We start from the raw sequence: 16,804 nt of genomic DNA, 5'->3' as shown, positions 1-16,804 counted from the left end.
CTTGAGCTTTTCAACAAATGTCTGTTTGCAACATGGCGTTCACAATAACCGAGTTTTTGCGCTAATAATCCCGCAAGACGTTTTCCCAGTCTGTAGGTGGGTGAGCTGATTGCACTAGCAGTGGTCCTAAGAGGAACGTGTTCCTTATGTATCTTCGGTAGTCCATAAGGCTTGGAAAGTCTGGCGGCGCGATGCATTAATTTCTTCACCACTTCATCTGGTAAGCCAGATTCCTTCAACTTCCATATCTTCCTGGCTAAGGCCTGTGTCGGATCGCAACTAATCTTCCGATACTCGTCATCTAATAAATTTAGCATCTTCAGCTGGTAGTCTTCAATGTTTAGAACCACGGTGACCTTTCCTTTGTCGGCTGGCAAGGCAACCAAGTTCTCGTTTTCACGCAATAAGCGTAAGCCACGTCGCCCCTCCTGGCTAATATTTGATTTCGGTGGCTTTGCTTTCAAGAGCTGGCGGTTAGTCTGACGTGCTCAGCTGCATCATGGAGAGATGCCGAATGCACTGCTCTATACCACTAATAATCTCCAAAATAGGCAGACGTCGCGGACTGGCGAAAAATTAACGCCTTTACTCAGCGCTGCCACAGAACCGTCCTCCAGTTCTTGTTTGGAGAGATTAACAACTGTTCTGAGGGTCTTATCATTCTCCAGGCCAGTTCCTCCGTGAGTTAAGCAGTCAAACTTGTTACTTTGGTTAGACGCTGTCTTGCACAAACTAGCACGCAGTTGTGCTGCTGTGGCTACGTCTACCCACTCCCAAACGAATGGCGACAAAGTTGATGACAAAAACTGATGGCAAGCTCATATCTCGTCTGCCGTATCCGCTGTCTAACTATTGCATGACTTGTCCTCTTCAAAATTCTGCCCACTGCAACAGTTCCGATGTGGTGCTTAACTACAGTAAAGCGAGGAATTACCTTCTTGTCCCGACAGGGTTGCAAAAATGCTAGAGAACTTAGCAGACGTGATTTCTTCCTGCGAAGTTTTTCCAGCAGTCTCACACTGCTCAAGACTTCCTCATCGTAGCGGAAAGACATTTGTCCTCGGAGTCTTTCAAGATGGCATGACTGAATAAAATCTTTTCGGTTTTCAAGCTGCGTCCGTTCCAATAAAATTCTCGAGCTTTCGATGGCTAACTCCGCCATCATCGTCAGGAGCAAAACTACTGACTGCCGGGGCTGGAACTATTTCCCGGTTATATACCTACGATTACGTCCGCTGGCACCAATCACAGAGAGCTAAAACGACGCGTGCGCGGAAAGTGAGTTGGGCAACTCAGCAGCTTCGGCCGCCGTTTGCAACTGCCGCTCCCGCCTCCCTGGACGCGTCAAGCATCCGCCGTTGTTTCTTTCGGCATCGAACAGTCGAGTGAGATGACGCAATGTTTAAGAAACTGAACTTGTATTCTCGGCTTTCATTGGTTTCCGTCCCTTCTTATTTACGTTTACTGTGACTTACATAAAGCACTTGATGTGACTGTATTGATGATCCGTTTATCTAGGTCACGGCCGAATTGCTCCTAATTTGAGCTAGTGACCAGCTTCAAGGAAGGAGCATATACAGGGACTGTAATTTGTTCTTTTGTTGGTGAGGCACTAGGAGGTCTAAACTGTAGGTTGTGGACAGTGTTTTCATTGATTTAACAAAAGTGATTCGGAGAAACATCATTTCACATCTGGAAATTAGAAAGCAGAAGGTTGCCCTTCAACGTCAGGAAACGAGGAAGAGGTACGAATCTCACTGGTGTTCTAGGCGCTTCAGTCCGGAACCGCGCTGCTGGTACGGTCGCAGGTTCGAATCCTGCCTCGGGCATGGATGTGTGTGATGTCCTTAGGTTAGTTAGGTTTAAGTAATTTCTAAGTCTAGGGGACTGATGAGCTCAGATGTTAAGTCCCATACTGCTTAAAGCCAATCTCGCTGGTGTGTACACTGGAAGGGGGGATGCCACAGAGATCTGTTATGAGTCCGTTCCTTTTTTAGACGTATATCATTGCCCTGCCTCTAAAAATGACAGATGAATCCATTTTTTTTCTCTTTGCAGAAGACACAAGTTTTATTGTGAAGCATGTGGAACGTAATATAAATGAGTTAATGAGGTAGGTAATAGGGCAATCGGTAATACCATCACGTGGCTTTCAGAGAATAGATTAACGTTTAAATGCAACAAAACTCAGTCCATACAGTTTCTGACACGTGACTCTTGTAAAAGCGAAGTTTTATTGCGGCAAGATTATCGAATGGTCAATGAAGTCGACCATTTTAAATAACTCACGGCTAAGGGTAAATGGAAAGCTTTCTTGGAAGTATGACGTTCAATTTCTTGTGCAAAAACTTAATGCTGTTATCTTCGCTTGAAGAAAACTATCCTCTGCCTCTGATACTGAAACTCGAAAGCTTTTTTACTGTTGTTACTTTCATGCTGTTATCACGTGTTTTGTTACATTTTGGAATAATTATGTCCACTCGCCAGGAAAAGGCGGTCGGACTTTTCTGTGGTGTCAGTTCGCGAAATTAGTGAAGCCGTTTTTCAGCTGTCTCGGAATTCTTTCAAATGGTTCAAATGGCTCTGAGCACTATGGGACTTAACATCTATGGTCATCAGTCCCCTAGAACTTAGAACTACTTAAACCTAATTAACCTAAGGACATAACACAACACCCAGTCATCACGAGGCAGAGAAAATCCCCGACCCCGCCGGGAATCGAACCCGGGAACCCGGGCGCGGGAAGCGAGAATGCTGCCGCACGACCACGAGCTGCGGACTCGGAATTCTAACTCTGGCATCCTTGTACATACACAGCCGGAAAAAATTAGCACACATGGAAAGACGACGTCGATTTTGATCCTATGACGGCATAAGCGACGTGAAGAATAGCAGATGTGCTGATAATGGCTTCATCGTCGTCCGCGAACAGATAGCGTCGTGAAATAGCTACCAGAGCGGCATATATTTGTACCCCTTAATAGGGAATGGTTACAGCCAGAAGGCTCAGTATGGTGCAAACGTGTGAAGCAAGCAGGCAGCCATGCCACGGTTATGCACTCGTGCTTCCTACAGCCAACTGAGAGAATTTGAAAGGGGTCAGATCGTGGCCTTTCGAGTGGCAGGATGGTCCTTTAGGAGAACTGTCACACAAGTTGGAAATGCTACGTCACTTGTGCAATGATGCTGGTGTCAATGTTCACGAGAACATTCTCTCACCCGTAGCCGAGATTCTGGTCGTCCACACAGCACAGACGGCCACCAGGATCGTCATACTGTAAAGGCAGCAGGGGCAGATCGTACAGCTACCACTGCACAAAAAAGTGGGCTTTGAGCTCAAACGTGTCAACAGGAACTGTTGCGAACCGGTTATTAGTGAAGGGACAACAGACGCGCACATCTCTAGCCTGCCTTTGTCTGGCGTTACAGTATCAACGTGTACATGTCGACTGGTGCCGCCAGAGGATCATCTACATCTACATCCATACTCCACAAGCCACCTGACGGTGTGTGGCGGAGCGTACCTTGAGTACCTATATCGGTCTCCCTTCTATTCCAGTCTTGTGTTGTTCGTGGAAAGAAGAATTGTCGGTATGCCTCTGTGTGGGCTCTAATCTCTCTGATTTTATCCTCATGGTCTCTTCGCGAGATATACGTAGGAGGGAGCAATATACTGCTTGACTCTTCGGTGAAGGTATGTTCTCGGAACTTTATCAAAAGCCCGTACCGAGCTACTGAGCGTCTCTCCTGCAGAGTCTTCCGCTGGAGTTAATCTATCATCTCCGTTACGCTTTCGCGATTACTAATTGATCCTGTAACGAAGCGCGCTGCTCTCCGTTGGATCTTCTCTATCTCTTCTATCAACCCTATCTGATACGGATCCCATACTACTAAGCAGTATTCAAGCAGTGGGCGAACAAGCGTCCTGTAACCTACTTCCTTTGTTTTCGGATTGCATTTCCTTAGGATTCTTCCAATGAATCTCAGTCTGGCATCTGCTTTACCAACGATCAACTTTATATGATCATTCCATTTGAAATCACTCCTAATGCGTACTCCCAGATAATTTATGGAATTAGCTGCTTCCAGTTGCTGACCTGCTGTTTTGTAGCTAAATGATAAGGGATCTTTCTTTCTATGTATTCGCAGCACATTACACTTGTCTACATTGAGATTCAACTGCCATTCCCTGCACCATGCGTCAATTCGCTGCAGATCCTCCTGCATTTCAGTACAATTTTCCATTGTTACAACCTCTCGATACACCACAGCATCATCTGCAAAAAGCCTCAGTCAACTTCCGATGTCATCCACAAGGTCATTTATGTATATTGTGAATAGCAACGGTCCTATGACACTCCCCTGCGGCACACTGAAATCACTCTTACTTCGGAAGACTTCTCTCCATTGAGAATGACATGCTGTGTTCTGTTATCTAGGAACTCTTCAATCCAATCACACAATTGGTCTGATAGTCCATATGCTCTTACTTTGTTCATTAAACGACTGTGGGGAACTGTATCGAACGCCTTGCGGAAGTCAAGAAACACGGCATCTACCTGTGAACCCGTGTCTATGGCCCTCTGAGTATCGTGGACGAATAGCGCGAGCTGGGTTTCACACGATCGTCTTTTTCGAAACCCATGCCGATTCCTACAGAATAGATTTCTAGTCTCCGGAAAAGTCATTATGCTCGAACATAATACGTGTTCCAAAATTCTACAACTGATCGACGTTAGAGATATAGGTCTATAGTTCTGCACATCTGTTCGACGTCCCTTCTTGAAAACGGGGATGACCTGAGCCCTTTTCCAGTCCTTTGGAACGCTACGCTCTTCTAGAGACCTACGGTACACCGCTGCAAGAAGGGGGGCAAGTTCCTTCGCGTACTCTGTGTAAAATCGAACTGGTATCCCATCAGGTCCAGCGGCCTTTCCTCTTTTGAGCGATTTTAATTGTTTCTCTATCCCTCTGTCGTCTATTTCGATATCTACCATTTTGTCATCTGTGCGACAATCTAGAGAAGGAACGACAGAGCAATCTTCCTCTGTGAAACAGATTTGGAAAAAGACATTTAGTATTTCGGCCTTTAGTCTGTCATCCTCTGTTTCAGTACCATTTTGGTCACAGAGTGTCTGGACATTTTGTTCTGATCCACCTACCGCTTTGACATAAGACCAAAATTTCTTAGTATTTTCTGCCAAGTCAGTACATAGAACTTTACTTTCGAATTCATTGAACGCCTCTCGCATGGTCCTCCTCACATTACATACACTTGGAAGATGGAGTGGCGCGCCGTCGTCTTCATCTATGAAACCAGACTCTGCCTGCACACAAGTGGTGGTCGTTTGTGCGTATGACGTAGTCCTGGTGAGCGCTGACTCCTAGACTGCATTCGTCCAAGACACACTGGCCCCATCCCAGGCCTTATCGTCTGTGGTGCCACAAGCTACAACTCTCGTCCACCTTTGGTGTTTCTGGAGCGGACACTAACCAACACTCGGTACGTGCAGAATGTCGTTAGATCTGTTCTTTTGCTGTTCTTCCACAGGAAGGTGATGTGTTGTTCCAGCATGATAATGGTCGCCCACACACTGCCCGTGAAATTCAACGCACTCTGCTAGACGTGCAGCAGCGTCCCTGGCCAGCACTGTCTCCAGGCTTTTCTCCATTCGGGGATGTGAGGGATTATGATGGGACGAAAAGTGACTCGTGCAGCTCCTCAATCAACAACTCTTGCAGATTACATGAACTGGTCGAGCAGGCGTGGCATATCGTATCCCAGGACAGTATTCGTCATATGCACAATCGACTGAATGCCAGAATTTGCACCTGCATTGCCGTCCGTGGAGGCTACACGACGTAGTAACGTGAGTGTTCCAGCATGAGTCAGTACCTGTTATCTCAGGACCGATCGTGCTATTGGTCTGTAAGCACTCATTTGATGAACTCCATATGCACTGTTGGAACAATAAACCCTGACTGAACTGGAAACCTCTAAAAGGGCGTACTAATTTTTTCCGGGAGTGTAGTTACCACCAAGGGATTGTTTGTTGGCAGTATTGCCTCAGTCAGAAGAAACTGTAACATCCATACAGTGAACATTTACACAGAAAGACGATCTGCACTTGGATAAGAGTTCCTTAAGCACTACACAGGAAGCTGTGCATAGTTAAGTAAGTTTCATTTTCAACAGGCTTCCAGGAGAACTGAAAAATCTGAATGACAAATCCAAATTGAAAAGTTTCCTTGTGACACCAACCAAAGCCCATAATGTTTCAAGTATTCGTCACAGGAGTTCCTCGCAGTAGTTTCGAAATTTTACGCGTAATGCGTTATTTATTTCCCTCTGAAAACTCTTTATTTGTATTTTATTAATTATGTTGTTTACAAACGTTCCAAACTGTATTTTGTAAACTATCAGCTGACTCCTTCCGTATCAAAGCAGCTTTGGATTTAGAATTATATATTAATAGCTTCAGCTGCTACGAGGCGTTGATATACATCAACGGGGACAGGTGAAAATGTGTGCCCCGACCAGGACTCGAACCCGGGATCTCCTGCATACATGGCACACGCTCTATCCAGCTGAGCCACCGAGGGTACAGAGGATAGCGCGACTGCAGGGACTATCTCACACACGCCTCCCGCGAGACCCACATTCTCACCTTGTATGTCCACACACTACATTCGTAGTGTCCCACCCCAACACACTCATTGCTCGTGGAAGACATTCTTACTAAGTCCCGTAAGAGTTCGATGAATATGTGTGCATCCGCATAGAAGAAGAGGGTCATGGTCGGTGTTGCCACAACTATCTACTTATACGGATATGGTGTCTGTTCTTTCGGACATGTCCGAATTCTTGCGGGACTTGATAAGAATGTCTTCCACGAGTAATGAGTATTTTGGGGTGGGACACTACGAATGTAGTGTGTGGACATACAAGGTGATATTGTGGGCCTCGCAGGAGGCGTGCGCGAGATAGTCCTTGCAGTCGCACTATTCTCTGTGCCCTCGGTGGCTCAGATGAATGCCGGCACGGTAGCTCAACGTGTTCGGTCAGAGGGTTGGCTGCCCTCTGTAATAAAAAACTGAGTTGATCGATCAACAACGAACTTAAACGGATGTCTTACGCCGTCCGCCCCGAGCAGATGCAACGAACGAAAGCGAACAAAATGAATTTTAAAAAAAAAGATGGATAGAGCGTCTGCCATGTAAGCAGGAGATCCTGGGTTCAAGTCCCGGTCGGGGCACACATTTTCTCCTGTCCTCGTTGATATATATCAACGCCCTGTAGCAGCTGAAGGTATTAATATATAATTCTAATTTCGTTCTAGACGGCTGCAGGTCATTAATGATGTCTCTTATGTCCGAAAGAGCAGATACTACATCCGTATAAGCACAAGTAGCTTTGGCGGCCGGGGTCCAAAGTAAAGTGATAAATAAGTAAATAATGATTATTTTTGTCGATGTTGCCCTATAAGCTTCATTCCATTTCCTTCTTGCGTCCAATAACACCACGACTGCGGACACTTGGTTCCGTCTCCTTTATTAGGCAGAGGTAAGCTGAGCAGCTCTATGGCAAGGCTTCACATGTGTTTCTGGTTACATCTGGTACGAGAATCTTTTGTTTGCCACAGCCATTGTTTTATAGCATCAACATCTCCTCATGCTTTTGCATATTTGTGAGCTCATGCAAGAGTAATAGCTTATTTTCTGAAAAGTGAAAAGTATTGAGAAATAGCTGTCATGTCATGCATTTCTAAGAGGACCTTATATCCGTCATCATTTAAATTTAAAATAAGAGATTATGTATTAGTAGTGGCACTGAGATATGAGAACATATTTGGAAAATCACACAAATAACATAGTGATACGCAAATGAAGAATCCCGCCATAAATTCTGTTTTAGAATTGGTAAGGTATACGTTGTTCATTTACGAGGATATGTTTCTAGTTGCAGAAAATAAAAGATCATATCCATAGCACTGGCAGGCATTATCACTCGACCAGAAGGGACACAGGACGAATATTGAAGACGAAAGAAAGATAATCGGTACAATTTGACCAGCAAGTGGAGAAACAGTTATGACCTAAATGCTCTTATTACTACACTATGCTCTAATCTGATTAATTGAGTTGCTGTCCTCTCTGCAATATCTCATGTGTTGCGGTCATAAACATTGTTGAAAGTGATTCGACCTTCGTATGAGAATGTTCATCTCGGTGCTATTAGAGAGGAGAAGGCTGTGTTCTAGCAACAGAGTTCACTCTATCCTTTTTCTCTTGTGAACAACATAACACTACGTTTTACTTGCACATGTCACAGCCACACACACTAAAACGGTAACTCTTCACAGAGGAATGTGCTAGAGTGGGCGAACAAGACAACATTCCTAATTAACAATGCCATGTGACTTCAGTTATTTACATACAAAAATGTCACAAGTCTAGGAAATAATCTGTAACTAACGTACAGATAACAGAGTCAGCCTTAAATGTAAGCTGGCTTCCAAAATAGTTCGTTTTTCCTCTATCGACATGTTAGTTAATCGTCACATAACCACGACTTTCGTTTAATGAAAATAAAGAAAAAAGATGATGATACCTACGCATGTCGGAAAACACATCCATTCAGATGAAAGACTTGCTCACATCTGGAAACAGTAGCAGATGGAATCCTACGAGCTATGACCGACTGGACTGTAATACCGTCATAACTCCAGAGCAGTGGTTTCCAAACTGGGGCGGTGAATCCCCTTCGGCACTCAAGAGCAGCTAAGCAAATGCTCCATTTCTAGCTTTGCAATCGACAGTTCACTAAATTATCTTTTTGCAGTTCATATAATATATATTTACGAGAGCTTTCAGAAGATGCCCTTCGAACACAGCCACAGTCTGTCCCCACTAACACCTTTGTTCAAGTGAGATAGTGCTCCGTCTGTAGTAACTTCGACATCTAAGGTACGCTAAATTATCGTTCGTTTTCCACTTCACCTCCAGATTTAGACCCGTTTTGGAAAACGCTCGTTGTTCGCTCTGAATAAAGCCAATATGTCTGTCGACTACTAAACTTAGGCCTTCTACGGTACACCTCTTCTTTCTTCGCGCACTGCCTAAGAAAGCGGCTCGTTTCGTCACAGGGTTATTTGGTAAGCGTGATAGCGTTACGGAGATGTTTGGCAAACTCAAGTGGCAGACTCTGCAAGAGAGGCGCTCTGCATCGCGTTGTAGCTTGCTGTCCAGGTTTCGAGAGGGTGCGTTTCTGGATGAGGTATCGAATATATTGCTTCCCCCTACTTATACCTCCCGAGGAGATCACGAATGTAAAATTAGAGAGATTCGAGCGCGCACGGAGGCTTTCCGGCAGTCGTTCTTCCCGCGAACCATACGCGACTGGAACAGGAAAGGGAGGTAATGACAGTGGCACGTAAAGTGCCCTCGCCCACACACCGTTGGGTGGCTTGCGGAGTATAAATGTAGATGTAGATGGCAAAATTTCACAAGACATGGCACAAAGTTCATAGGCATCACGCGAAGTCTAGTACCGTAGTTACATTTAATAAACAGAGCTCTATACACTGTTATCACGTCGGATTGTTGGCGGAAAAAACCGAAGTAACTGAAAAGTAATATTATGATAATGACTATGAAGAAGTGCTAGTAGATAGTTCAGCTAAAATATATGTACAATCTCTACATATACAAATTTATTCAGGCTTCTTGACATTGTTTTATTAACAAGTCCCTGAATTGTGGCTTAAGTTACATAATCATTGCGCGAAAAGCTTGTTTAAGTGGATTGGTATCCAGTGAAACCTTCTATTGCTGGTTGTTGACTATCAAATATTTATAACTACCCTAGGGCGCCGATTTCCAGTCAGTGTCTGTTTTGGAAGAGATGTCCCCTTTTGCCTAGGTAGTCGTCCACTGTTTTAAATGTTCTCTTTGGCACGTTGCACAATTGCGGTTTGAGGGGTGGCGTAAATTACAGGTCTAATTACAAGTAACAAGCGAAATTAATGGTAACCTACCTGAGAATGGGCTGAAACGTCTTGCGGAAATCCTCGTGCTTTGCACTTCGCCTCTGCTACGCCTGCCGGCGAATGGCAGACAGCTGAGCTCGTCGCTTGTATACACGCGACGCCGCCTGCCCCCACCATTGCGTCACGGGTCAAAGTACGCATCGACTTATCGATACTGCAACCACCGCTGGACATCGATAATTACCAGCTGACGCACAGTTGCAGGTGCAGCGTTTACGCTAAAGATAGTGGATGTGGAAACTAGGCTTATCACTTCTCAATCTGAAGCAGAATAGGGCTACCTCTTGCGGAACGACTGTCGATAGCGAGAGTTAAGTCACAGTTAGAGAAAGTGTAGCGTTACAAAGTTCAGAGGTCCAAAGGTAACAGGTGTGCTACCGGTACCCACTGAGTTTTAATAAGGTTGTTCATTTAGCCGACGGCTGCGTCGGTAGTACATCTATTTCAATCTTTCACTTCGTAGATACATATTATATAATCCATATTTAATTACATTAAACGCATTTAATGCTGCTGCGCCCAGCTTTTCCCTCTTCACAGTAAGAAATTGTTATCAGAGAGTTTTTTTCTTAATTTTAAATACTGGTATTTCTACTTGCTTCGATTTTTCAACATTTTTCTTTTGCTCTTCAGCACCTCAGACTAAAACCGATTGAATAACTTTCAGCCAACAACAGTTAACATATACTGAGATTGACATATTTCTCAAACTGCCATAGATATTTCTCATGAAAATAGAGAACCGAAAAAAAATCACGCCGACTGTTGATACAAGAATATTTGTCAGTTTGTATTATTTACTTTCAGCCTTATTATAATGTTTTCCACTCCTACTTTCAAACTTCCATTTGTTATTGGAGTTTACATATACTTGCAGAGTGCAATAGAATCTCACCAACAAGACAGAGAGTTTCTGATATGTTCCATTAATACGTATTACTATTTTATTTTACTATTACAAGTGTCTGGGACTTTTCTCAGGGGCTGCTATGAATAATTTTGGTGATACCAATTTTCGTTATCTGATACATCGTTAAATAGTTAATTTTTCCACTATTTAATGAAGTATTAAGGAATCTGTCATATCGATTTGCATACTATTCAGCAAATTAACATAACCAGACTAAATATCTTGGTTTTCCAGGGAATTTAGTGCAAATTTTGTTGAAACTGAGTCTAGAATTTTCAGAAACATATGAATATCGCCAAAATTGCAATCGATACTTATTCTTCAGTTCAATAATTTCGTCTGTGACTAGCTGACAGTCCCTTGTGCTGTTATTTAGAGCAGTTGAACATGTGACTGGATGGGCAGGGAAGAAAATAGGTAGACTAGTAAAAGCAACTATGCATGACTTTGATAAATGGAGTAGAGAATTCAAAACCAAGTTTCCAGTTTGTCTGAAATGGAAAGTTTTCAGCAAGGGTGTATTGACACTTTTGACTTAGGGCAGTGAGATATGGACTTTATTGCGAAAACTTTTTAAAAACTTATGGTTGTCCAGTGAACAACGGACAAATGTGTATTGGGAATTACTCGGAGGGACAGAGTGGAGGACGACGATTCAGACCCACGTCCAGCTATCCATAGAGGTTTTCTGTGATTTGCCTAAATCATTCCTGACAAATGCAGGGATAGTTCATTTGAAAGGGCACAGCCGATTTCCCTCATCATCCTTAACACAATTCGAGCTTGTGCTCTGTCTCTAATGATATTGATGTTGACTGGAAACCTATCTTCCTTCTTCCAGATAGACAGAAAAGCAAATAAATATGTCAGGACATAGACTGGAGAGGATGACATAATAATGACTGTGATGAAAATTAACTGTAGCTGGTGGGATATGCAGACAGGCTAACAGTGGGATACGAAGAGTTAAGAAAAGACAGGGACATTGATTTAATGGTAGGTTACATTATAAATCATTCTTTGAATATACACAGTTGTTCAGAACGTTCTGAGTCCGATTTTATTTGTGGCATATAAGTGACTTCAAAGTAGCAACTACTATAGCAGCTTGAACTAACAACTGTAAAAAAATGTTCATTTGACCATTCAGTTTTTGAGCAAGCAGTGATAAGTACTGGGTGTGTAGCACTGTTGTGTTCATGTTGCTGTATCACAAATCATAATGGAGCAACATCTCCAAATAAAGTGTTCAAGACATTCAAGCCAATGTGATGCACAAGTTGAACAACATCCCAAGGAAGAACTTTTCTCATAATTTCGTATGATTGTATGTGTGTTCTGTTGGGGGACACTATATATTAAATATATTATATTAAATGTATAGTATTTAAACTGTCATCTTAACTTTTCTCTTTTTGTTACTAGTAGCCCAGTCTCGAAACTTTTTGGACTGACACAATAGGAGGGTACACTACTGTTCTAAAGTATTGCACATCCCTATGGAATTTTGCTATAGAAGTTCTAAAAACCCATTCCTTGTTCAAATTTGAAACATTTATTAAATAAGGATAGAAGGATAGTAGGTTACATTATAAATCATTGGAAATTGTATTATAAAAATAAAACAACCAAAGCTTTCCTTTTTTATGTGCGGCATGGTGTCAGATCCTGATGAAAATCCACTGCACATCCAGGAAAGCATCAAGTGCAGTGAAAATCAGAGGGTGCCGAATCGAAACTTCGTATTGATCACTATTCATTGTTCCCAGAACAATGTACAACTTGCCAGTACCTTGGTATGTATGTTTCGTGGTGTACACAAGACAGTCAGGATCCATCCTTTCATTGCGTTCACAACTGATGAGCTGTGGTCTGTCACTCATCAGGAAAAATCGACTTTCAGCTGAATATACCATAATTCTCCACTGCTCTTTGTCCAGTTTATGTGTAGTCTGGCCCATGCAAACCTATTTATCCTCACTGCAGCGGTTAAGAAAGGCTTCTTCTTGACAACTTCAGTCTTTTCCTAACAACTGATGAGCTGGAATCAATTCCCATTGCCTCTTGCCAAGCTTTTGCCAGTTCAACTGAAGTTTTTCCGACTTTGCCGACGAAGTATTCTGTCTTCCCAGGGTGAAGAAATATGGGTACAGCTTCGTGGTAAATTTTCCAATGTCGTTCGGGCTTCAGCTGCTGCAGATTTCAACTCACAGTCGACCTCGAACAGTTTAATCTCCTCGCAGTTTCAATGTTGTTTAGGCCTTCGTTGTGTAAAACTTCGTTGCACTTTTTCTTTTTAGGGGTTAATTCTTGAGTTTTCACCATGACAGTAGATGCACGCACGTATAATAGGAAGAAAATTTAAAAGATCCAGTAATACTTTGACATCAAAGCTAGCGAATGCCAAACCTCAGTTAACACACAGCACTTTCTGAAGGCAATATTCGGTAGTATGAGACCAAGTTGTTGCTAGGCATCTCCCCAAAAAAAAAATAAACACATATACGTTTATGCGTGAAGATGTGCAACTAACAAAAGAACATCACTGCAATCAAGGGTGTGCAATACTTTAGAACAGTAAAGTATATGTAAAGATGGTAATGCGCAGTGAAGTTTAGAGAAGACTTCATACAACATAGATATGAGGAGCGCTTTTCTTCGTGAGTACTTATTGGCACAGGCATTGCATTTATTAAAGACCGACTACCTTTAGGAGGGAATTTTTAATCGCAGTTATCTTTAGTTTTGTATCATAGAAATGTCCTGTATCAATGTTGATTTAGTGATATGTTCTAGATGTATTACCCAGGCCACACTAGATGCTAGGAACAGGAGGCATGGAAGACATGCAATATGTTTAAGAGGAGAGCACGATAGGAGGTATCTATGCCAGTCGCTTCACCATGGTGCAAAATGGAGTTGTTAATGCAAAGGATACATAATCAACTATCCCAAAATCTCATCGCCAATAGATAAAGTATTATGGACAGGAGATGATTCACAACTAAAGCGAAATGTTGTGGAGGAAAACATTCCCTTGTACTCTTTATTTTCATGCAAATCATTCCGTGCCTGAAAAGAGAAACCACCTCCTTTATGATACCTCGGTTGATACTGGGTGGCTTAATGAAAGAGGACTGTTTGAGAACATCTCCAGTTTTAGCTGTTTATAAAATGGTGGTAAATTTATAAATGAAATAACTCGCCATAATATAGTAGTTAAAATTATAGTTTTAATACACTGTACAAAAGATGTAGGCGAAAATCAATTTTTACTTAAGAAGGAATCATTTTAACCATCAGTAAGTTCTTGCAAGGAGTATTTTCTAAATTTCGTTCTGCGAAACATGCTGTTAAAGCTAAGTTACCTCTTCTTTTAGATTCGAATACAAAAACACATAAAGGGACTAAATAAGATATTAATGTAGATATGGATATTATAAGAAGTAAATATACTAATTCAGTTTTTATTCCTTACAAGATGGAATTAGCAGATACCAAGATTAACACATTAAAAGAACTACCACAAATGCTGCAAGAACTTAGTAAAGAACACTATTATTTATTAGATTTAGACATAGCACAAGACAATGTGGTAATTTTTAACAAAGAAGATATGTGCAAGTATATAACAATATAACAAATAATTTTAATTTTCGTATGTGAGGAGAGTATAAAGAAGAATATAGTGCAATAGTTAACAACAATGATTCTGTAGGCAAAGATGCTTAGCACAAATAAATTCTAATTCTAGAGTGAAAAATCAACAGTAAATTTATTTGCCATTTAACAAGTCCAGCTAGGCAATCCATTATAGATTTTTCAAATTGTCCAGACAGGAAACATTTGCTTCTAAATTAGCTAAAGAAAATGGAGTTACAAGACTGGAAGCAACAATATATAATTATACTAATTATGCTAATCCAGAAAGAACAAAAATTCGATCCATTAACGGTCTGTGTAGTATTAATAATAAATAACAGCAAATATTTTGAGAATGCTTCTTTTTATTCCCTGCCATTAGCCAAATTGTAGCAAAAATTGATATATTCATTAGAGAATAATAAGGAAGAATGAGAAAAACTGATTAAATTTGTTTTATCTGCTTATAGTTTTAACTTCTTGCCTATTAAGCAAATAAAATTTTTGAAGTGACAGAGAGTGTAATTTCTGTAAAACAAACATGCTTTATAAAATCTGGAGATGCATATTTCTCTAAATATAGTAGCTTATTTTATATAATACCCAGAGAAATAAATATTGAAGAACTGATACTAATACAAACAAATAATGTTATCCCATTTGTGTGTAGAAAAAGAACAAATATACACAGCAACTTTATCCATATACAGTCAAGGTAATTAAACTGAGTAATAAGGTTTATTTAGAACCTTCTAAAAATGAGATAAAGAATTAGAAAACTTAAGCATGCAAGAAAGAAAGAGACTATTTGGATAATACACAATCTTTAAAGGAAGAACACAAGACTAGCTTGGAAAATTAACAAAAATTACAGAAAAGGAAGAAGAAATAAAAAAATGTTTTAAATGACAATGGATAGATTTTACCACAAGTGGAGTTTACAAAATTTATGCTTTTGTGGTAAACGATAAAAAGAAGTTCACATATGTAGGTAACCAGTAAACAACTAGTAGATCTACAAGAAGGATTAGATCTAACTACATCCAATATTGCCATTGAAAATTATTGGAAGGAGTCAGGTATATTTTTGAATTCGAAAATATACAGGATTATTTCTGTTCCAGTTACTGACTTGAGGAAAAGATCCAAATAACATAAAATAGATCTAAATTGCACAAGTAAAATCAAACGTGATGGAATTAAAACAACACCGAATAAGCGCAAGGAAGGTCTTGTGTTTGTTGTTCTATTTTTATGTGTGTGTGCTCGCAATTTATCTGTTTTAACTGTTATGAATTTTTCTGGAATAACTACATTATTCTCTTTAAAAATTTTAGCATATTGGATATTTAATATTCATTCCAACTAAACTTGCTCTATATTTACAAATACAATAATCTCGATAAAAGACGAATTAAATATCATCTTCTGCACTATAAATGTGGTAAACATTATATCCTAAATAACCAAATAATAACAGAAACCATTCCTTTTCTATAACTTCCTTTGTTATGTGCGTGCATCTATGCATTCCCACAAGGCACTATATATTACATCTCTAGGACTAATTAGTTTTTCCATTTATTTTAATTAAAATTATTTTAGTAAGTAAATTTGTAGTTAGTTCTGTTTTTAGCACGCATTTGGGTAGCTCTACATTGGTGCCCACATAAAAATTCAACTTTTGTCTCAGCTTGTTAAAGATTTTTGTTGTTGTTGTTGTGGTCCTCAGTCCCGAGACTGGTTTGATGCAGCTCTCCATGATACTCTATCCTGTGCAAGCTTCTTCATCTCCCAGTACCTACTGCAACCTACGTCCTTCTGAATCTGCTTAGTGTATTCATCTCTTGGTCTCCCTCTACGATATTTACCCTCCACGCTGCCCTCAAATGCTAAATTTGTGATCCCTTGATGCCTCAAAACATGTCCTACCAACCGATCCCTTCTTCTGGTCAAGTTATGCCACAAACTTCTCTTCTCCCCAATCCTATTCAATACCTCCTCATTAGTTACGTGATCTACCCACCTTATCTTCAGCATTCTTCTGTAGCACCACATTTCGAAAGCTTCTATTCTCTTCTTGTCCAAACTGGTTATCGTCCATGTTTCACTTCCATACATGGCTACACTCCATACAAATACTTTCAGAAACGACTTCCTGACACTTAAATCTATACTCGATGTTAACAAATTTCTCTTCTTC

At 40.9% G+C, this 16,804-nt stretch overlaps 1 protein-coding gene across 1 annotated transcript in view; it reads right to left on the bottom strand.

Moving 5' to 3' along the window:
• Window positions 1-10,123, bottom strand: part of LOC124710724 (carnitine O-palmitoyltransferase 1, liver isoform-like) — a 210,599-nt gene extending 200,476 nt beyond the window's left edge. The window contains exon 1 of the mRNA XM_047240949.1: window positions 10,038-10,123. The gene's annotated coding sequence lies outside the window, so the exon portion shown is untranslated. The remainder of the gene's footprint in view (window positions 1-10,037) is intronic.
• Window positions 10,124-16,804: the final 6,681 nt, after the last annotated feature.

This window comes from Schistocerca piceifrons, chromosome 1 (assembly GCF_021461385.2).
Source record: "Schistocerca piceifrons isolate TAMUIC-IGC-003096 chromosome 1, iqSchPice1.1, whole genome shotgun sequence".
In the NCBI taxonomy this organism is placed as follows: Eukaryota; Metazoa; Arthropoda; class Insecta; order Orthoptera; family Acrididae; genus Schistocerca; species Schistocerca piceifrons.
The sequence above is the reverse complement of the archived record's forward strand: the minus strand, read 5'-3'. Positions and strand labels throughout refer to the sequence as shown.